The sequence below is a fragment of the Styela clava genome, chromosome 12, assembly GCF_964204865.1.
Source record: "Styela clava chromosome 12, kaStyClav1.hap1.2, whole genome shotgun sequence".
Lineage (NCBI taxonomy): Eukaryota > Metazoa > Chordata > Ascidiacea > Stolidobranchia > Styelidae > Styela > Styela clava.
Genome location: NC_135261.1, coordinates 19,822,498 through 19,846,344, shown reverse-complemented (window position 1 = coordinate 19,846,344; position 23,847 = coordinate 19,822,498). Strand labels below are relative to the sequence as shown.

General features: G+C 35.4%; 1 long non-coding RNA gene across 1 annotated transcript; it reads right to left on the bottom strand.

The window, feature by feature from the left end:
• Positions 1 to 4,894: 4,894 nt before the first annotated feature.
• Positions 4,895 to 7,150, bottom strand: LOC120330197 (uncharacterized). Its single transcript, XR_005567817.2, has 2 exons — positions 5,623 to 7,150; positions 4,895 to 5,221 (listed from the first exon to the last, which is right to left on the bottom strand). It is a non-coding gene; the product is annotated as an uncharacterized LOC120330197 (long non-coding RNA).
• Between the last annotated feature and the right edge of the window lie 16,697 nt (positions 7,151 to 23,847).

Below are 23,847 nucleotides of genomic sequence, written 5' to 3'. Positions count from 1 at the left end.
AGGACAAAGTGAAGGGCAAAACAATTTTGTTTATGAAGATTTATATGCCTGATGTCAATTCGAGGAGTGAACTTTTTGAGCCAAATAAAAGACAAGAATGGATAATTGGAAGGTAAATATAGTAAAGAAGATACCTCAGAAAGTCTCGTATGAAATTTGCTAAAGCCTTACATTTCAATTATTCAGTGAGATTTAAATTATCTGACTATAAGTAAAGATTTTTTTCAAATAGCTATTATTTATTAACATAAATACAAATTTGATTTAAAGGTCAAATAAACAGCCTCAACGACCTTGTTTTCATTTTATTTGTGAACAACGTTTGGTCTAGGACCAGATTTAACTAGATTTAATTTTGAAAAGTACAATGAATAGATTTTTGGTATAGTTTCCCAGTAGTATTAAAAAAAATAATATTCATCCAATCAAATTGCAAAATTTATTCTCCAAAGTATCTAATTTATTAAAATGACTTCAACATTATTGATTATATGTAATTTTGAAAGTAAAAGTAGAGTTCGTAGGTTCTATTTGAGACAAACCGACAATATACATTTTAACAGTTTCACTACAGTTTGACATCTCTTCTTATTGTTTCATTCTCTCGGTTCCTGCGTTAAGATTGCATTTGTTTTTCAAAGCTTGTTCCCAGGCTAATTATGTTTCTCCGACACAAATGAAGCGTGGCAGTGTTAATAATATTCCTAATTGCAGCCTTAACTTATACTTAAGCACTGATCTAAAACTGTTTATTAAATTTTAATTAATGACTGTTCGTGTGCTTTGAGGTTTTTTAACATTTTTAAAGCTATAAAAAGTTTTGATGCTTCTTTGTAATCTCTTAAATCCAAACCACAATCGTATACATTTCTCTATTTCCGACAATACTTGATCTGATATAAGTATGGATAATTAAATAGAATTAGCTGAAGCAGCCGCCTAGAAGTCTTGTGCAACCCGCTTGAACCTCAGTGGATTCGACTTTCAGTGACGAGATATAGCATGTATGACGCCCATTTTTTTATGAAAAACTAATAAAGATCACGAGGGCATAAGTATAAGATGAGATTTTAGATTTGCTGCTAAATAGGCCCTTATTGAGTAATCAAATCGAATAACCAATGGCAAATGGTCACACCATTTTATCCGCACATTCTCCTTACATTTTTTCTATGTGATTTGCACTTAGTTTTTCGTCGATTTACTATATCGATGTCGCAATTTGAGTCTCCCAACTAATTCGAACATTTCCAAAATTTTTTATAAACATCAATGTTGTACTCTGTGTTAGAAAATTAAAAGTTTAAGCTTGATGTAACTTACAAATAAAACTCCGGGTGAAATGAATATGTGCATTTGCAAGAGATGCCAATAACCATTTTTACTTCTGTATTATAACACTATAAACTTTGTTCGGTGGTACACGAAATAGTCGCGGAGACCTTTCAAATACGTGATTTTTGATTATTATATAAAATACCTAACGACCTAAATGCCCTGTATATAGACATTAATTGCTGAGATTGTGACTTCGAACACAAATTTAGGAGTTTCGCCACATAGATTGTTCTTTCATGGAGACATACGACTTATAGAAATTAACACGATAATTGTACATGTTGAACTATAATCTGTAGTTTCATAAAGTAGTCTACTGCTATGACATATTAAAAATAACTTTGGAGGAGCAATTTACCTTATAACTCTTTGTATTATTAGTTTAAAGGTTTATTAGGCACCCATGTCAACTAACTTTATAAAGAATCATTCGCCTGTGAAGAATCTTTAGTTTGAATTTTAGACTAATATTCAAGTAATGACGTTATTTTTTCTCTGGTACTTGGATGTACTAGAAACACATTTTATATTTGTTGGACACCGAAGAAATTGACGAATCGGCGTACTAATATATTGTTGTTGATGTTGTTATTTGTCTACTCCGACATAATTTTTGTTTATGGCAAGGTTTATAAGACCTGTACGCCTTCAGAAGATAAAAGTTAGATTCTTAGGTGTGGCGCAATCATAAATTTGTACTACTTTTACATTTACGTTATTTACAGCATATCTGCCACCATATAGAAGTAATTAAATTTTTCTTGGAAATATGTAGCTGAAATCATAATAGACATAAGGAGTATATTAAATAATAAGGAGTATATTAATTATATATTGTATACAATAAGAAATGTTTGATTTAAAAATTCTACGACACTGTACTGGTTTTTATATAGAACGCGTTTACAACATTGACAATGAAAGTTTTTAGTTTTAGGTAAAAATATTATTCCGAAATAAAAATTGTTTTATTTCATCTCAAAAGAATGTAGATTTTGCCATGGGCGTATTCAGTCAGGCAAAAAAAGAAAACTATACAGTTTTGTACACGGCTTAGTATGAAAACTTTTTTCGTACCACAAAGAGGTCTCGCGGGCCGCAAATCAGAGAAAACTCAAAAGAGATAAAACCATCGCGAGACCTCTTCACTTTAAATATATTTCATAATAAGACTTTATCATTCTAATAAGTTTTTCACGGAAACTATATTTTAAAATTGCTTTCCGAGAAATATCGTGGTATTTTCGGAATCATTTCTCGTGTTTGGTTTTGTAATTAAAAGTCGCTTAAAATTATATTCTTTCGTAACGGATATTACTTGAAAACACACCAGACACTGTGGTGCGTAAGGAAATACATTTCCTCTGAGTTTACTTCGGTCACCGATTTTCTACATTCATTGTATGGCGAATTGTTATACTTGAAAAGATTTATTACTTGTAGCGTGAGCAGGCCTAGTGCTACCGTCAAAATACAATCAAGTTCGTCTAAGTTTGTACCTCGGACCCAGATAAAAACAAAACTCCGACCCAGATGAAAAAAACTGGATTGCGCACTAAGTCAGATCTTCGTTTGTCACTGCTGTCACCCGGCCAACGCTTGAAAATAGAGGAGTGTTTTGACTAAAATATAGGCACAAGAGGTTTTTTCAAATGGAGAATTTTTTGACCGTGCTAATCTCGTCGGCTTAGTCCTGCTGTCTGCATAATACAACCCATTCTTCATTTCACAGGACTCCATTCCCATATAGGCACCGTCTCGACGTTTCAAGATACAACTATGAAATTTCGTGATTTTAACAAACATCAATCCCGACTTCGGGATTAGAAAAAGGACTATTCCCTGTTGGAATAGTTTAAAAATAAATCAAAATTGTTCTGCTAATAAATATAAATATCTGCCAATGGTTTAGTAGTGTACACTGAAATTGTTCTGCGGGTCGCACGGAATGTGTCGGCGGGTCGCAGTTTGGACCACCCTGAATTAGGTGATATTCAAATAATAATTGAACGAGAATATCGGTTGGAAACCGAAGACTTATCGATCGATAGTTAGGGGATCCCCCAAAACAGAAACTGCAGTTTCGATTCATCCGCTCTTGTAACTTGCGCACTGCGCATCGCACACACACACTCGGCGGGTTTCAAAATTCTCTCGCTTTACAAAAATCTAGATCACTATATCAATAATTGATTGATAACTCGCTAATTATACGACATAATTCGCCCAAAATCGAAAGGCTTCTGGTCCGAGATAAGATGAATGCACATGCAAAATCTGGAGCAGATTCAATCTCGCTTTCGTGAGATATCGCGGTCATCTAACAGACACACAGACAGACAGACATACATACAGACATACATACAGACAAATACCTATCAATATACTTACCGATCTTAAGATCGATAAGTAATGATTACAAAAATGGGAAAACTGTAATAAACGAACCATTTCATGCGAATGCTTTATAAAATTTTCTTCCACGCTATATTCAGTAGGTTTAAAATTAACTGATTTTGGCGTATAGAATATATGACTGTGTTCATTTTTAAAATAATCATATTTCATGAGCATTTTTGCGTTTAAAATAGTTTCACACCAGTTCGCTTGTTTTTCTTTTTTACCCACTCTCTCGGCATTTGGGTCCAGAGAGCAATCGTTTTCGAAGACTTGTTCATAGATCAATTGTTTGCTCAACACGAATCAACGCACCATTGTTGAAAATTCTAAAAATTGCAGTCTCAACTGATGTTTAAACAATGGTCAAAAAGGGTTATTAAATTTAAATATTGACTGTTCGTGTGCTTTGAGGTTATTTAAAAATCTATAAAAAGTTTTAATACGTTTCCAATTCTCAAAATTTGAGGTCGCAATCGAAAACACATCTCTGTTGAGGACAATATAATCCGATCAAGCTAAGGATAATTTTATAGAATTAGCTAAAGCAGCCGCTCAGACGTCCTGTTAAACGAACACGATACTCAACAAATTAATATCATAATTACTCGCTTTATGCTGATTTACAGAAACCAAGTTTGCGGTTGCAATGGCCTGTTTTAGAGCGTTCGTAGGCGCCGGCCGCGGATGTACGATCCAATTTCCCTGTCCACATATCACACAGGATAAAATATGTTGTACATTAAAGATAGAGCCGAAAAAAGTTTTATGTATAAATCACTGGAAAAGATAACATTTTCTATTTACTCTAATACAGGGTTCCCCAAACTTTCTGATCATAGGTTCCCCTTCAGACAATTTATAGATCGCTTGTATAACCCCAAAATATTTTCTTATTCTTGGCTCTAATATTCTCTATAGCGGCGCAATTCATTACATTTTCTCTAAATTTGCTAATTATTATGAAAATACTGCGTGATCAGTACTAACCAATGCCATAACGATGTAATCTGAGCTTAAACAAACACTACAATCAAACTAACAATTCATCGACAGGTTGAACCAAGCAATCCTAGATAGTTTGATGGATGAGCCTGATTTACAGCATCATTACAGCTCATTGATACGAGGTGAAACATTAGCAACATAACAACGTAAATCATGCTCAGCGGACTTTTATTTCGATTTGATATCAAGCAGCACTGAAAATGCAGAGTCGCACAACAATGTTGATGGAAGCAACAACAATGCTTGAATAGCAGGTTCCGCAATGCTTTAGTACGACTTGCTCATCGTAAACCAAAAATCATTCAAACTCTAAAATGGCAAAAATACGTTAATGTTGTTTAAAAGGCGAAGACGATTTTACTTTACTTTCTAGCTTTCCTCGCATCGATCAATCAGCTGTTTTTCTCGCGTGCTGTGGTTGTGCAAAGTCATGTTGACTGCGAATGTAGGCTTGGTAGTTATAGTAGTTGTAGTGCTTCTACTGGGGTGAAGATAAATAGTCATTAAGGTACAGATACAGCTTTTGGTATCGGCATCTATTTTACGAACATAGATTCAAACTACTAGTTTTTTTAATTGTTTTTGAATTCCTCCATTTACCGTCAATAGAAACATGAAACTATTCTATGAGCCGAGCTATACATGCATATGTTCAAAACGTTTAATTTTCAATAAAATATATAATACAATTTCAAAAAAAAAAGTCAAAAAGAAAAATTGATCGTCCTAAGACATAAAGAATAATGTCGTTTCGGCAAATTTTCAATCTAATCAAGTCCGATTAAATTAGAAAATGCATTGAGAAATACTGTCGATATTGTTCATAGCACTTACATACGTAAACGTATCTTAAAAAATAATAAATCGTACAATATTTACCTTTTTGTGGCTATTCATGTCAAAACACTAGTCGTCCTTGATTCATAATAAATTTATGAAAGGTTAAATTTCTGCTCATGTTCACCAGTTTGATGAATCAATGACATCTTCAATATTGAAATAGAAAATTCTTGTCCCAAACAAAAATCTGGATGCGAGTTCAATACTCAAACATGATACTATCTATGTTGTTATTGTTGTTTGCATTTGTGTTATCGTGGTTCTGCATCGGACGTATTCGAAGTCAATTTTGTAATTACTCTTGATTGCAAATTATATATATTCAATCACTGATTATCGTTTTAATTCAATCAGTCAACTAATAGAGATCGTCGTCTTGGCAGATGACACTGGTGTTTTGCAGGAAATGCTGGTGTGACGAATGTTTGGTAACAATACAGGATATATTAAGAAGGTCTTAGATTTTCAATTTTTGTGCTAAACTGTGCATAGGAGTTTGAGTACATGATTATAATAGTCAAGCGGAATGTAGATATTTAGATAAAGTTATATTTTGTCAGACACAAACTTGGTGGAATAAATCAAACTGAATCACTGAACATTACGTCATAACCAAACTTTTATCGTATGATTGGCGCCAAAATGAAAACTGAATTATGCAATTACTAACATTTTAAATTTGAGTTGGGTTGCGCGAGACTAACTTCCTATCTTTTCTCTATGCCTTTATGCTAGTGGATCCGTATGCGTATACTGCAAGGATACTGTAGCTGGAATAAACATGACTATTCTATTCAATTAAAGAGTCCAGCTGCACACTAACACAAATGTATTTCTGTAACGTTTCGCCTCACCAGAGTCAGACTTCCTCAGACAAGCAGTTTACAACAATGGCAAGAAATAAATTTGGTAAATGAATTTAAAATATCAAATCAAGTATGACGTAACAATGCATAAACATTTAATTTGCATTTAGCCGTAGAAGTAATGATGGGAAGATTAGAACCACAAATATCAGTGGAGCTCATTTCAGATGTAATTGAAAAAAAAAAAAAATTTATTATTGCATTTACGAAAATGATGGGTAACTAAATGTAATTAAAATTATGGGCACTTAGAGAACCACGAGGAAGTAAACCAACATTTAAACATAAATCAAGGCTTAGTCTGGTGAGGACCAATTTCAAAATTAAAAAAGGTTAAAAGTTATTGCTGAATTTTGATCTTAAATAGCGTTAAAATATAATAATAATTCATAATAATAAATGATTGAATTAACCATCTAGCATATTTCGAGTAGGACAAAAAAAAATTAAAAAACTATCGCAAGCACATAAATCCAAGGCTTTGAATTATAATTAAAATTAAACTTGGGACACTTGAAAATAATAGTAAAATAAAACGCCAATCAAGGGGCGAGTAATAATATAAACTTAAGAAAAAGGGTGATTGTTAAATTTAAATATTATATGACGTTGAAATGAAAATTATTATTAAATAATAATTCTTAGATGAGTCTACAGTCTATTTCTCCCGTGAATTGAGTCCTTGGGGTTCCAATGTTCCGAATTTGAGCTCCACTGATATTTGTGGTTCTAATCTTCCCATCATTACTTCTACGGCTAAATGCAAATTAAATGTTTATGCATTGTTACGTCATACTTGATTTGATATTTCAAATTCATTTACCAAATTTATTTCTTGCCATTGTTGTAAACTGCTTGTCTGAGGAAGTCTGACTCTGGTCAGACGAAACGTTACAGAAATACATTTGTGTTAGTGTGCAGCTGGACTCTTTAATTGAATAGACTAACATTTTAGTTGTTATTTATCAAATTGTTTCCTAGTGGTATTGATATTGCAAATTTGCTATTGTCACAAAGTTCTATTTAGTTTATCGAAAAAATTCTGTTTTTGTTAAGGACATATACAACCCAACCGGTGTTATAGAAACGAAGTGCTTTTCAACGTTTTGGTTTTCTATTCGGACAAGCTTCATCAGGGCATGATATGGTAAAGAATCCAGTTTGTATATATATATAAATATGGCGAGATCAACTATCAAGACGTGATATCTAATCTAAAAATAAGATAGCAAGATATGCCAGATCTGAGTACATCGCCGAAAGTTTAAACAAGCCCGTGAACTATCCAAATAACGATTTATAAGCAGGAAGGAAGGGTCTTCATTATCATTCATTGAATATTTTTCTTTAATATAGTAGGATTCGAGAAATATTCATTTTCTCTAGTCCAATTTTCAATTTGCGTTCTGTTTTTTATGTAAAGCTCGCAACATATTTGAGTTTTATTACATGTTTGGTAAAAGTATCGAACGTTATCAGTGATACATTCATTGTACAAATGGCTTTTAGTAGCAAGAAAACATTAGGCACCATTAATCTACCATACTGCATTGTCTCTCAATCAACCGTGACCATGAAGACTCTGACGTAAAAACGTTATCTGTCGTTGACATGACGATAAATTTAACCAAGAATGATTCATAGTTACAAGATCACGCGCATATTCAACATCCGTAGTGCGTTGAGATAGAATTCCAATATTCGTTTGATTTCTCACGTATTTAAGTTGAAACACATACAAGCAGTAAGTCATTGGATCATTATATGTAGTCAGTCATAGGGCAAAAGTCACACGGGCATTTATGTTAAATTAATCAGAAATAAATCACATTTATATTTGCGACATTTTTTAATTTTACTTTAGATTCTTTGCACAAAATTCCTATGAAATTACATTCTTTGTAATATACCTACTTTCTACACATACTATGTTTGTATTCTCTTTATTCACCCATCCGGCTTGTCAGATACTTTATTTTATTATTTTCTCCGATAATTCCCCGTGGTTAATAAATTTGACTGCATTTCTCAGTTACATTACATATTTCTTATTCAGCGAATTTCTGCGACATACCACAATGTAATACTTTCAAGAATTCTTCAACTTTTGTGGCTCTAATTTGCGTTATATGTCCAATGCACGGCGTAAATACAAATAGTTTTGCTTTTGTTCACGAAAAGTTTTAATTTCGAGGAAGCTAAAATATGTGGAATTAACTGTAGAATTATTTTCGTTAAAAATTTTTTTTATTTCTTCTATGAAACAATCGCACAGTAAAAACGCCACTGATGACATCTGATGCTATTGCAAAACTACATCATGTAAAAGCACTCAGGCATGGTCCGGACTTCATTGATAAACACACACTGCAACTGAATCAGGGAAAATGCGCGAGGTTTCTATAAATAAAAACAAATGCACCTGGATGCAATCATGATGCTTTCTACATCTGATAAGTAGATTGATACAAATCTGAAATTTGAAAATAGTAAATTGAAATATTTCCTGGAATCAGTGTTATTATTATCGCTATTTTGCCATATCCGTATAGATTATTTTGTGTATCTACAATCAAAGCGCTTTTGTAACGCTATACAACCGAATTCTGCAAAACGAATAACAATTGCCTGATTCATTTATCAAAAGGGTAATAACAAGTGATTGTGTTATGCAGTTTGCCAAATGCAATGATCCATATTTCAAGTAAATAACAAAAAACGACCACCCAAACAAACATATTTATCGTGAACTAAATTCATCATATTATTTTCGGCCATATACGCGCACACAGTTAAAAATAAAATTCAAATTATAAAATTTGAAAGTACTTTAGCAAAATAATCCCTTTGTAATCATACATCCAATAACCAGACTTAGTTGTCACTCACAAATAAATTAGCTTGGTAGATTTTAGTATATTTGGTGAATTTGTATGCAGTAAAAAATCAATCATATTTTACCACTTTTTCGATTTTGTCTCACACTATAAGTAGAGATATAAAAACTTATTGGAAATGCATGCTCACAAAATAGATATACGTTATTTTCCATTTTCAACTATTATGTGTTAAATGCCATTTAATTGAATTTCCGACAAAATTCCATATAATTGGGTAAGAGAAAAATATCAAACATCAACAACAAAAGGATTTTGTCTTGCTGGAACGTTGACTATGAACGGACCTAGTATGACCGCTGAAAACTTTTGTGATGTACAAGTTCCGAAGATTAAGAAGAACATATTCCCCCAATACATACGTAAGTTAAAACAGTAACGAAACATTTCGTTGATAAGAAAGTGTTTTTCGACGCCAATTGAACGTCAATCATATTTGGTATTATTTTTTTAATTATTTTAACAGGTACAGTACTCTAGCAAAAATAAGGTGTCAAGATATAAGGGCATAACAGTGAAGTTCATTTTTTACACACTCATCCAGGGGTAAGGTTCTACTTCGACAATACCAAATGTTTTTTCACAAGATTTGAAGCACTTGAAAATAATGAACAAATATTTTATTTTGATCTATTTATTGCTTTAAAGCTCTATGTTATCAACTATTGCTGGACATTTTTAATAAACATCTTGCGATGCACCGTTATAACGAGTTGTTTTTTTAAGTATAGATATCTATCTTAAATCCTACATTCTCACATTACAACAATATTATGATATTAGCATATACATTTAATAAACTCCTGTTCCTGACTGTCGAAGCGAGAATTTTCTCTGTAATATTGGAATATATATATATATATATATATTCCAATAATACAGAGAAAATTCTCGTTATATATATATATATATATATATATAATTATTAAATGTACATATAATTCCAACCTGCAAATGTATAGCGTGATGATCCAACAAACTCACCAAATAAATGTGCTGGTAAGTTGATGCTGTGCTCAAACCGTGCTCAAGATGACAGAGGCAAGGAACTCCAAACCTTCAAGGCACAATCGGCATAAAATATTTGCACAGCAGTTAGGGTGTCAAACATGACATATTAAGAAAATACGAATCCTGGAGAGCTTTAAGTTTTGATTATATTGTATCTTTGTCTGCAAAGTTAAAAAAATGATTTGGCTCTGGTTTTGAATATAAAAACTAGTTGGCTTGAAAGTGGGGATGTTTTGTTCCATTCGGGAACATTTTGGTAAATCATGTAACGCTTGTATTTACCCCTCACCACAATGGGAAATATTTTTTTCATTTTTTGGCAAAGAAGATTATTTCTCTACTAATATTGGTGCACGTGATATTTATTGCCTTAATTATTTATTAAAAGCAGGAGAAATCGATAACGAGATATTCTTCTAAATACAAAACAAACAAAATTTTTTTTTTTCAAAACACTTTAATCTTGTACCTTATATGAACTTCGGTTGGAACAGGAGAGTTTATGGGTGAGTATAAAATTATCATAATGCTTCTAACGAAATTAAGTCGCACAACTACAGAAATTCCAAGATATTGGTTTATCTTACAATTCTCTGCTAATGTGCGGTGTTGAATAGAATTGTTGTGTTTGTTATCAGTATAAGAAAGAGAATAGTTGAGATTAAATCGATTTTGAATACCATAAGTACAGCGTACAGTTCAAAATTTAAATATTATGGTTCATGTTTTGGTTCAACTTTGGGTCTAATAGAAAAATTATTTCATTGACTCATCTAGTCATCATCACCATTATAGGCGAAAATGTAAACATTTTCATATGACAGCCAACCAAACATAAGGTTTGTTCGAATATAAGAAGTAGTTTTATCTCAAGGAATAGAAAATATTTCGACAAACGATCTCGCATTTTTTACGTGATTAGCAGATTAAAGTTAACTTGGATAGTAACATTAGATTGGTGCAAGCCCAAATATTTTAGATTTTTTTTTTATATTTTCTATTTTTTACACTACTACTGCGAATCTATACCAACAACAACAGGGCAAGTGTGGTACAAGCAAGGCAAGTGTGGCAAATATGGGACAAGCAAGTCAAGTGTGAGAAATGCTAGTCAAGTGTAAGACAAGTGTGGGACGATCTGGGAAAGTTTGAAAAAGGCTACACAAGTATGAGACCAACTGGACGAGGCTGGGACAAACATCATAAGTGCGGGACATGTAGTACAAGTTTGAAAAAAGCTTGACAAATGTGGGACCATCAGGACAGCTTTGAGAAAATTATGCCAAGTGTGGGACATAGAGAATAAGTGTGATATAAGCAAGACATGTGTGTGGCAAACAGAACAAATTTGGTACAAGCAAGGCAAGTGTGGCAAATGTGGGACAAGCAGTTCAAGTGTGAGACAAGCTAGGTAAGCAGATCAAGTGTAATACAATCTGGATTGTGGTGTGACTCGGAAAATAAGTGTGGGACAAGCAGGAAATTAGGAAAAAGCAAGGCAAGTGTGGGACAAGCTGGACAAGAGTGAAAAAACAAAGACAAGTGTGAGACATGCTGGGCAAGTGTGGGACAAACAGAGCAACTGTGAGGCAATCAGGTCAGCATGAAAAGTGCGAGAAACAGGACAAATTTGTTACAAGCAAGACAAGAATACAACAGCTCAAATGAGGGAGAAGCAGCATTAGTGTGTGGTACGAGCAAGACAAGTGAGTGATAAGCAGAGAAAATTAGCGGCAGGAATACGAGTGCGAGAAAAGCTTTAAAAGCAGGACAAGTTGCAAGAAACAGGACAAATGAGATACGAGCTAGATAAGTGTGGGACACACAGCACATGTTTGGGATAAGCAAGACAGGTGCGAAAAAAGATGGACAAGTGTAAGACAAACCAGACAGGGTGAAACAATAAAGAAAAGTGTAAAACTGGTTGGGGAATCGTGAAAGAAGCAGGACAAGCGTGATACAAGCAAGAAAAGTATGAGACAAGCCTGACAAATGTGGTCCAAACACGATAAGTGTGGACAAGAAGGGCTAATGTGAGACAAGCAAGACAAATATGAAAGAAGCTGGACAAGTGTGGGAAGAACCAGACAAGGAGGGACAAACAAGACAAGTGTAAATTTAGTTGGATAATCGTGGAACAAGCAGGGTAAGTACGATACAAGCAAGACAAGAATGAAACAAGCCGTGTAAATGTGGACAAATCAAAACAAGTGTGGGACAAACCAAACATGTGTAGGACAGGCAGGACAGGTATGAGACAAGCTGAACAATTGTAGGGAAAATAGAACAGGTATGAGACAAGAAAGTTAAGTGTGAAACAGGCTGTGACAGTGTTAAACAAAAATGAAAATTGTGAGACAAGCTGGGCAAGTTTGGAAAAGGCTATACAAGAATGAGACAAACTGGACGAGCGTAGGACAAACATAAGTGCGGGACATTCAGTACAAGGTTCAGAAAACCTGGACAAGTGTGGGACCATCAGAACAGATTTGAGAAAATCATCACAAGTGAGGGACAAACGGGACAAGTGTGATACAAGCAAGAAATGTGTGGGGGCAAACAGGACAAGTGTAGTACAAGCAAAGCAAGTGAGACAAGCAAGATAAATGTGACCCAAGTTATGGAAAGAGATCAAGTGTGAGACTATTTGTGCAGGTGTGTGACACGCAAAATAAGTGCGAGCCAAGTTGGGAAAGTGTGGGACAAGCAGGATAAGTGCGAGGCCAACAAAACAAGTGTGGGGCAATCTGGTCAATAGTAAGACAAAAAACAAATGTGTTAAGATAAGTGTGTGACAAGCATGAAAAGTGCGAGAGTCAGTAAAAATGCGATACAAACAAGACAAGTAAGCACAAACAAATCAAGTGTGGGAGAAGCAGGATTAGTGTGGTACAAGAAAGACTGCGACAAGGATAGCGAATTAGCGGCAAACAATTTACGTGCGGGAAAAGTTCTGAAAACAGTACTGGTGTGAGACAAGCAGGACGAGTTTCAAGATACAGGACACGTGTGATACGAGTAAGCAAAGTTTGGGACAAACAGTACTGGGTTGGGATGAGTATTTCAAATGTTCTAAAAGCAAGACAAACATCAGAAAAGCAGGGCAAGTATGGTACAAGCAAGACAAGTGTGGATAAAAAGAGTAAATGTGAGACGAGCAAAACAAGTGTGAGTAAAGCTGGACAAGTGTGGGACGAGCAGGACAATAATGGGATAAACAGGACTGTGTGGGAAAACACTACAGGTGTTTGACATGCTGGACAGGGGTTAAACAAACAAGACCAGTGTGGGACAAGTTGCAGAAGTGTGAGACTAGCAAAACAAGTGTTGGTCGAACAGAAAAAAGCGTAGGACAATCAGAACAAATGTGGAAAAAGCAGAACGAGTTTGGGAAAAAACGGACAAGTGTGGTGCGAGCATGATAAATGTGGGACAAGCAGAACAATCTGGACTGGTATCAGACTGGTAGGTCGACCTCGAGAAACGGGGGCAAGTTTGAGACTGGAACGACAAGTGTGGGACAAGGCAGACAAGTGTTAGACGAGCAGGACAAGTGTGCGACATCTGAATAAGTGTGTGTATAGCAGGGCAAGTGTGGCACAAGCAAAGCAAGTGTAGGACAAGCAGCGCAACTGTGTGACATGCAAAACAAGTGTTTGAAACGCTGGACATGTGTGAGACACGCCGGACAGGTGTGGGACACAATAGACAGATTCGAGACAAGCAGGACAAGTTTGAGACAGATGGTACTAGTGTGTGACAAATAGGATAAGTGTTGGCCATGCTGGACAATCAAGACATGTGTTAGATAAGCAAGACAAGTGTTGGACAAGCAGAGCAAAAAATACAAGTTTGAGACATGCTGGACAAGTGTGTTACAAGCAGTACAAAGAAGTGAAAAACAGAAAAGATGTAGGTACAAATGTAGTATAAGTTTGAGAAAGCTACACAAAAGTGGGAGGAACAGCACAGCTGTGGGACAATTAGGTCAACTGGGAAACACGCATGAAAAGTGCGAGAACATGACGAACATGTTACAAGCAAGACATGTGTGAGACAAACAGCTCAAGTTTGGGAAAACCAGCATTTATGTGGTACAAACAAGACAAGTGTGCGACAAGCAGAGCAAATTAGCGGAAAGCAATACTAGTGTGATAAAAGTTTGGAAAGAAGGACAAGTGTGAGATAATTAGGACAAGTTGCAAGAATCAGGACATGTGTGATACAATCAAGATAAGTGTGGTAAAAAGAGCAAAGGTTTGGTATTAGCAGTTCAAGTGTGCTATAAGCAGGACAAGTAATATACAAGTAGGGCAAGTGTGGTACAAGCAAGACAAGTGTGAGAAAAGCTGGGCAAAGGTGCGACAAGCAATACAATTATGAGGCAAGCAGGGCAAGTGTGGTGCAAGCAAGATAAGTGTAGGACACACCAGACAGGGTAGAACAAAAAAGACAAGTGTAAGACTAGTTGGAAAATCGTGGAACAAGTAGGACAAGTGTGATACAAGCAAGACAAGTATGGGACAAGCAGGGCAAAGGTGCGACAAGCAATACAATTATGAGGCAAACAGGGCAAGTGTGGTACAAGCAAGATAAGTGTGGGACAAGCTTGACAAGTGTGGGACAAGCCGGAATAGTGTGGAACAAACAGGACATGTGTGGGACAGAGAAGGACATGTGTGATACAAGTGTGAAACAAACCAGACAAGTGTGAAAAAAGCAGGATAGTTGTGAGTCAAGATGGACAAGAGTGAGAAAACGGATATCCATGGGATAAGCAGGACAGGTGTGAGACAATCTGTACAAGTGTGGGACAAATCGGGCATGCGTGTAACAAGCAGGACAGGTGTGAGACAAGCAGGACAGATGTGAGATAAGTTGGACAGGTGTGAAAAATATCGAACAGGTATGAGGCATGTGTGATACAAGAAAAACGAGGGTAAGTTTGGAAAAGGATATAGAAGATGAGACAAGCTAGACGAGTGTGGGACAACAATCATAATTGTGGGATATGAAGTACAAGTTTGAGAAATGCTGGACAAGTTTGGGACCATCAGGACAGCTTGGAGAAAAGTATGGCCAATGGGTGAAAAACAGAATAAGTGTAGTACAATCAAGACATGTGTGGGGCAAACGGGACAAGTGTGGTACAAGCAATACTAGTGTGGCGAATGCAAGCAAGCAACACAAGTGTAAGACAAGCAGATCAAGTGTGAGATAATCTAGACAGGGGTGTTACACTAGAAATAAGTGTGAGCTAAATTAGATAGGTGTAGGACAAGCAAGACAAGTGCGGGACAAGCATAGTAAATTAGCGGAAAGCATTACAAGTGAGAAAAAAGTTTGGAAATCAAGACAAGCAGGACAAGTTGCAAAAATCAGGACATGTTTGATACGGGCAAGACAGGGGGCGGGGGACAAACAGCACAGGTTTTTGACGGGCTGTGTAATTATAGAGAAAGCAGGACAAGTTGCAAAAATCAGGACATGTGTGATACGAGCAAGACAAGTGGGAGACAAACAGCCCACTTTTTTGACAAGCTGGGTAATTGTAGAGAAAGTAAAACATGTACAATACAAGAGAGATAAATGTGAAACAAGCTGGGCAAGTTTAATACACAAAGACAAGTGTGAGACAAGCTGGGCAAGATTGTAAAACGCTATACAAGTATGATACTAACTGTACGAGAATGGGTCAAACACCATAAATGCGGGACATTCATAACAAGTTAGAATGAAGTTGTACAAGTGTGGGACCAATAGGAAAGCTATGAAAAAAGCGTGAAAAGACAAACAGGACAAAGTGTGATACAGGCATGACAAGTGTGGGGCAAACAGGACAAGTGTGGTACAAACAAGGCAAGTGTGACAAATGTGGGACAAGCAAGACAAGTGTGAGACAAGCTAGGCAAGAAGATCAAGTGTGAGATAATCTGGACAGTGTTGTGACACGCAAAATAAGCGTGAGACAAACTGGAAAAAAGTTGGACAAACTGGAAATGTGTGTGAACAGCAGGACAAGTTGGGCAGGAGTGTTAAGAGCAGTACTAAGAAGTGACAAACGGGAAAAATGTAGGTACAAATATTGTACAAGTTTGAGAAAGCTGGACAAGTGGGGGACAAACAGAGCAACTGTGAGGCAATCAGTTCAACGGTGAGACACGCATAGAAAGTGCGAGAAACGTGACAAATATGTTAAAAGCAAGACCAGTGTGGGACAAACAGCTCAAGAGTGGGAGAAGCAGCATTAGTGTGATACAAACAGAGCAATTTAGCTGTAGGAATACAAGTGTGAGAAAAGTTTAAAAAGCAGGACAAGTGTTAGACAAGAAGGACAAATTGCGAGAAATAGGACATAGTGTGTTGTTATCGTAATTGACTAGCTCAATGTTGTATAATCCAGTGCTCCCCGTTTTCTAGAGTTTGGAATAGAAATAGTGTTTCCAAAAGTGGTATGTCAATAGTATGTAAATGAACTTACTGTATACTTTTATATGAATTACCGATCTCATATCAATACCCACGTAATCAAGATCATTGAATGTAATAAATCTCCTTATTTCGAAGTCTAAACCCCACGATTGTTTACATGATGTTATGTCAACATATCAACAAGTTGATTTCAAATTAAATATCGAAGATTTAATTATCAATAAGCCAAAGAATTAAAGCATGGCGGACATTATATTCAGAGTCCTATCTAAAGTTCGAATCGTTTGCTTTAATTGTATTTTGATCCCAGCTGTAACTACGTTTGTCCTTTGTCAGCTTGTCTCGAGTATTAAATTTGCAATAATAATACAGAAGTGGCCATATATATATTAACTTTTTTTCAGATATCGTGTGGATGCGACTGCAGGGGTGCATATTGTAGTGCCGGTTATTGCGATGAGAAAGATGAATTTTTCAAAGAAATAGACGGTGTTTATTAATATTCCTTCGTGTACAGATAGTCCTTTATGTCCATAAATGATTTGAAATATATATGGACTACAATAAATGTACTAATGAGTCTCCTCTTGTTTATGTTAGATGATTATTCAGAAAATCAATAACGTAACCTTGCCTGTGGCGTTGTCAGAGAAAAAGATTTGTCGGTTGGAAAACGCATGATTTTGTCGCAAAAAATATTTAAAAAAAAAATGAAGCAGCGTAAAAGGTTATATACAGTGCCACTAGCCGTGGGCGCAATAATTGTCCAATCCCACCAGCTTCGAGGGTATGGCAGAATTTCAGCTTCACAAAATTTATACTATCAATGCTGAAGGAATTAAGTTTAGGACTTTTTCTTCACAAAAACAAATATCTTTCACGGAAGATGAAAAATTTCATAATCATGATCTTGGTAAAATTTTATATAACATTACTGCAAAACAAAAAATGGGCCATAATAAAAGTGGCATAAAACGTTGAAAGCCAGCGTAAAAGACAATAGATTCCAAACTTTAAAATTTCAACCTTCTCCTAAATTATTCATTGAAGCTCTGGTGTCGCTAGATGACCAGCTTTGTTTCCCCGCGACTTCCCTTCACCAGTAAAACTGTGTCTTTATTATTTTCTCGTAATTCGTGTTCGATTGTTGTTGATTTCACTGGTTGGAAAAATAAACTTGACTTCATATAAAAACAAGAAAGCAACGCTCAAATATATGGACACGTTAATTAGAGCGAAGCAGTCTTCACCTTTGACGCTACCGATAACCACCGGTACCTACGACTTAGCAAAGCAAGCATTTCGTTACAGACCACCGACGTTCGATGAGCACGTGATCAAAAAAACAAGAAGAGTGCCAGAATAAAAACAAATCCTTCACGTGTCGAAAAAACGAATCCCACAGAGCTATCAGGAATATTTGAAATAAATGAAAGTAATAGCTTTTTCAAGAAAAGATTGCCATCATTTATAGAGAGTATGGCTTAATCAGAAATACCATTACAAGAGGGGTCCTTTCTGTAATGTAAGAATTGTATAAACGATTTTTCTTTTAAAACAAGAGATCAATGCGTCAAATATTTGAACACGATGGCAAAAACGAAACATTTCATCCACAATCTTCTCTAAAACCACATCTTGGACGAAGTTGAAACTGTGGACCATCATAACTTACTAGTACAGGTAAGCTATACCAGGTACTGTGACAATGATTAATCTCTCGTCTTGTAACAACGTGAATTAAAATGCAAATTATTGGACTCCCAACTGTGATATTAAATCATTAACAATACTTTACTTTTTTCAGTAACTTACCGCATGGCCGTCACGCTTGGCGGATTACAAATCGTGTTCCCATGAATAAAAAATATTACAGCAAAATTTTGGATGGAATATCAGATCTTCTAGGTATTCGAAGAAAATTTAGGAATAATTAAAAGTAATAGTCTTCTAGCAACAACAAACATCTTTAATCACTGAAATTTTCTAGGAAATTGGTCCAGTAGAAAAAGAGAAAAGAGATTTTTTCGTAACAACAAAAACAGGAACATTACAAGAAATTCTGAAAACAAAAACATTACAAGATAGCTATGATAAAATATATGGAACGTAGGACAAAACGAAATATTTTATTATCAATTCACCTAAAATTATAGGGTATCCAGAACGAAGCTGAACTGTAAAACAGCTACAGGGTTACAATGCGGTGACTCACCCAGCACTGCATAGTTTACCGATTCCAGAAAAAGCCCCCACATTAAAAGACATTAATTATAAAAGTGTGTGCTAGCCCCGCTTTTATGAGAAGGTTAGTTTAGTGTCACCGTGCCATGTTACGATATCGGAACTGCCCTATCTTCACCAGTTCCTATCCTGTGCCAGCGTGAAATTAAATTGCAAGATGATCCGACTCACAACTGTGGTAACACCAGCTTTCTGAGTCACTACTGTATTATAACAATAGGTACCGCGCAGTTCACCATCCCCCTTGAACAAATCTTAGCTAAGCAAGAATTACGTTCGCTTCTCAGCTGATATGCTTACGCCGCAATCGCCACAAGGTGCCGCTATTTTTATTCAGACGATGACGTCATAGCACACAAAAAAAACGAATCCCATACAGCTCACCGGAATATTTGAAATGAATAAAAGTAATAGCCTTCTAGCGAAAAATTTATTCTTTGAGCACTGAAAATTTCAAAGAGATTAGTGCAGTAATCAAAGAGAAAAGCGATTTTTTCTGTGACAAGGAACAATAAGAGAAGAAGGGTGCCAGCATAACAAAAGAGCTATGCTCCAATGGTGACCGTACATTTGAACCCATGTACATTTGAACCCATGCGTATATCCACGGGTTCAATCTATATGCGGGTGCTAAAACCCATGGGTTAGGGTTAGTATGGGTTTAACTATCCGTGAAACAAAAAAAAATCCATAGGTGCAATAGCATACAGGTACAATTGTCATGGGTTCAAATGTACGTGGGTTCAAATGTAATGGAACCTGCTCCAATATATGTACACAATACGCTGGAATTCACTTTTGTTCGGTACGGTAACTCACCAGCAGACTTGTCGCCACATGGTGGGAAATTTTGATGACGTCATAGCTCACAAAAAAAAAACGAATTTCATAAAACTCAGAGGAATATTTTAAGTTAATAAAAGTAATAGCCTTCTAGAAAAAAAACTATATCTTTAATTACTGGAAATTTCAAGGTAATTGGTTCAGTAATCAAAGAGAAAAGCTACTTTTTCATAACGTATTGAAGAACAAGGATAATAATAATAACAACAAGAACAACAACAACCTAATATTGAAACGATCGTTAGGTCCATTGAAGTGTCCAAAAACGATCTATAGGTCCATTTCGTGTCCGAAAACAGATGTTTCCTAGCCTAAATATAAAATGTTAGAATTCTGATCTTAGCGATATTTGTTATGAAAATACTGCAAAACAAGCACTGAGCAATGTGGAAGTGTCAACATTTGTGAGCAGAAATCGGAGAATTTGTCCAAATGAATATAAATACACACGTTAGGCGAATGTGCCTATAGGAGTTAGAGATACGTCGGTTGACCAAGTTTACTTACGATACAAATCAGATTGCCCAACTGAAATGCGAAAAATCTCAAGATCGCTCCAAAGATTACAAACACGTTTCATGCAACTATCGTACATACCCCACAATATATTTTAGTCAAAAAAAGGAGAAAATAGTTCTGGCATATGAGACAATTGAACATTTGGAGCAGCAACGCACAGCGTTCCAAGGCCCTGTTGGGGCATCACATTAAGTACGGAACGTCATCTAGATCCTAGATAAAAGAACGTGTAGATGTAGATGAACATAAGAGGAAAAATATCATTGGAATTCGTGGACTAACCAGTCATCCAATTTTGATATTTAGTGTAAAACTAATAGCAATGGATTTTTTTTGATTACGGTAATTATGCAGTTCATAATCGCAATATTCTGTTATCATTTGTTATGTTGCTGGCGGCTTACATGTGGTTGCTAACCCGATACACATTTTGAAGAAAATAAATTCTATATTAAAATTACTTCATGTAATGATCAATACATTATACAAGGTGCTTGTGAAAATGTTAAATTTCTTGAGTTTAGATAATATATTACTTTTTTTTCACAACTGCTTCATGCAATCAGAAAAGTAGATTTGCTTCACAGATTTGTTTCAATAAAAGACTGAGATTGTCGGAATATAAGATTGAGCAGTTTTGTTTTAACTAGAGATGTACCTATACCACTTTTTGTCGCCGATAACGATCCGATACCAACTAAAAATACCGATATGCTGATATTACAAAAATTCCGGCATTGCCGATACCGATACTATGTAATTATTACCTTAATTAAGTGTGCTGTGTAGGGCAGACGGGTTAAAACAATGGTCTTTTAGCGTTATTCATAGTACACATTATTTTAGATTGAAAAATAAATATAGCACATAATATGAAATTGATGTCTGGTATCCACATGCATTAATTGATTCAGATGCATTGTGTGCACAGACGTTAGTAATTTCCGTGTTGAATTAGAAAACTTATAGGCCGGGATGTGCAGTTCCAATTTAATATTAATATCGCGAGCTTCGAATATCGTTTTTCATGTTTAAAAGAATAACGAATATCGCCCACGCATTCTAGCGCCGCCGCCTTACGTTTTAGTTTAAAGCATTTTTAAAATATTTTGTGTTTAATCGTAATCGCCGCGTCAATATATTACAGTCGAAATAAAAGCATATCAACAGGCTTGTCCATGGGAATAGGATTCCCATGGAATGAAACAGCACACTTTTTTCCCCGTGGAACACGAAAACTGTATAATTTTCGGGGAAATGATGGTAGAACATTTAGTTATGGACTTCGTGTCCTTATATTTGAGCATAGCTATCTTGTTAGTTATGAAGAGCAAAATATATTTAGCATTAACAACACATTTCGTGAAGAGGCTGATGGACACATCTATGATAGTTATGAATATAAAGTTAATATTGTCCGCAAATTTTGTTGTTTTGCATGTCCCTTCGTACATGTAGTCCTATTTAGTAGACGCTAAACCTAAATTTAACAATTTTTATTGAATTTTATTCCAATGAATCCATGGGATTGGATGGGATGAAACAGGCATAATTGCTATGGAATGGGAATGGGACAGAAAAATATGTCCAGTGGACAAGCCTGGATATCAATCAGCACCGACTAGAAGTACCTATAAAACGTCGAGAATGTTTTTTATTTTACTATTTTATAATATTTCACAATTACTATCGTTTATTTTGAGACAGTTTAGGCGGCCACGCCAATAAATCTATGGAGAAATCGTGTTTTAAACGAAATTAAAATTACTAAAATCACAATATTTAATAGCTGCGTGGGGGAATAATCTTGCTGGGTTTAGTTTAACGACGTCGACAGACTAAATGACACTCGCGCTTGACGATAAATAGTCAGAACTCATAGCCGTGCCAAAAAGTGCATGTGCTGTAAACAAGAACTCCTATTCAACTGTATGATTTAAAACTGGGCGCCTAGTTGCTCATTTTTCTGGGCTGTGTTCTCTCCGGACAAAATTAAATTAAAAAGTAGAGTTTTAATTAATCTTATAAAACATTCTGGATCATATAAAAAAAGTAAGCCCTAGTGGATTGGGATATAACTTAGATTAGTAAAATTCGTCTATTTCAATATGACCTAGGTAAGAAGACAAACTGAAAAAATAGCTAGTCTGTGTTGTTCACCACTTTTATAAATTACTATCATAAATTCCTTGCTCAGTACAAGGTCTCCAATTCAGTTGGAAACATTTTCATTGAATATGTTCAAAATTAACACGCGACCCTTTTCTCTACTGCAAAAGACATACTCATCTAATCTTTTTTTTTTGTTGTATTTTTAGATTGTAAGTCCATTCCAATGATGAACTCTGGATTATCACTAGATCACAGTTCGAATGGAAGCTTTAATTACACAAAAGCAATGGCAGTGATGGACTCTTGTTGCAGGCTTTTCAATCTACAAATACCATTGGGTAGCAGAAAAGCTTGACATTCATCACAGCATGCCTATGCTCCTGCCAAATGAAGAATTCCCATTCAAAAAACAAAAAAGGCGTAACTTGACTTTCTCATTACGACTGTATTTATTTGCGACCTTTAGTAGTCAATTTCGCCGAATATTTACTGTTTTAATAAATTAGTTAAATCTTGAAAACCTGTCGTGTTTTCATGCTTCCTTTGGGTGGTTATAGTACGTTTGCAGGCTTGCAAGAAGGTTGATCTTCGCATCGATTAGGGTGGGGTTGTTAGGGTAGAAATGTTAAACGCCTACCCAAAGGGTGGAAGAAGTAGAAAACCTTGTGAACCAAATATTTCGGTGGGAATTCCCTCTTTTTTCATTCAGAGTTTTGACTCCCGGTAGTGCAGTCTTCGCGACTTCGCCTGACCACCAATGCGAAGTCGCGAACGCGGAACCGCCACAGGGTGCGCAATTTCAACTTTGATGACGTCATTGCACACTCCCACAGTGCCCACATAGATCTATGAAAAAAAATGAAACTTATAGCCTTCTAGCGAAAATACAGTTTTTTGCTACTGAAAAGTTAAAGCAATTTTGAAGGTAGTTTATGAGGAAATCGATTTTTTTAAAACAACAAGAAGAAAGAAGTTCTAACAGGAACAACAAAAATAACAACATAATAATAACAAAACGATACATATGTACAATTCGTGTCCAATAAAAACACTTTATTTATTGATCTAATAATAATAAACAGAGCTTCTGTGAAAAGTTAAAATTATTTATTTATATTCCGCCTCCTTATTCATAAACATGATAAACAATAAAGTAAAAGTCTTTTTTAACATCCTGTTTACTTCATTTTTCAAAGATAAAATGTCACATGTGTTTACCGACATTCTCAAGATATATATAGGTAGTATATAAATATATTTTATCAGAATATCTCCCATGTTTTAGTTCACTCAATGACACCAAGAATTTTTTTGTTTGTTTTCGCTGATGTGCTTTGTTA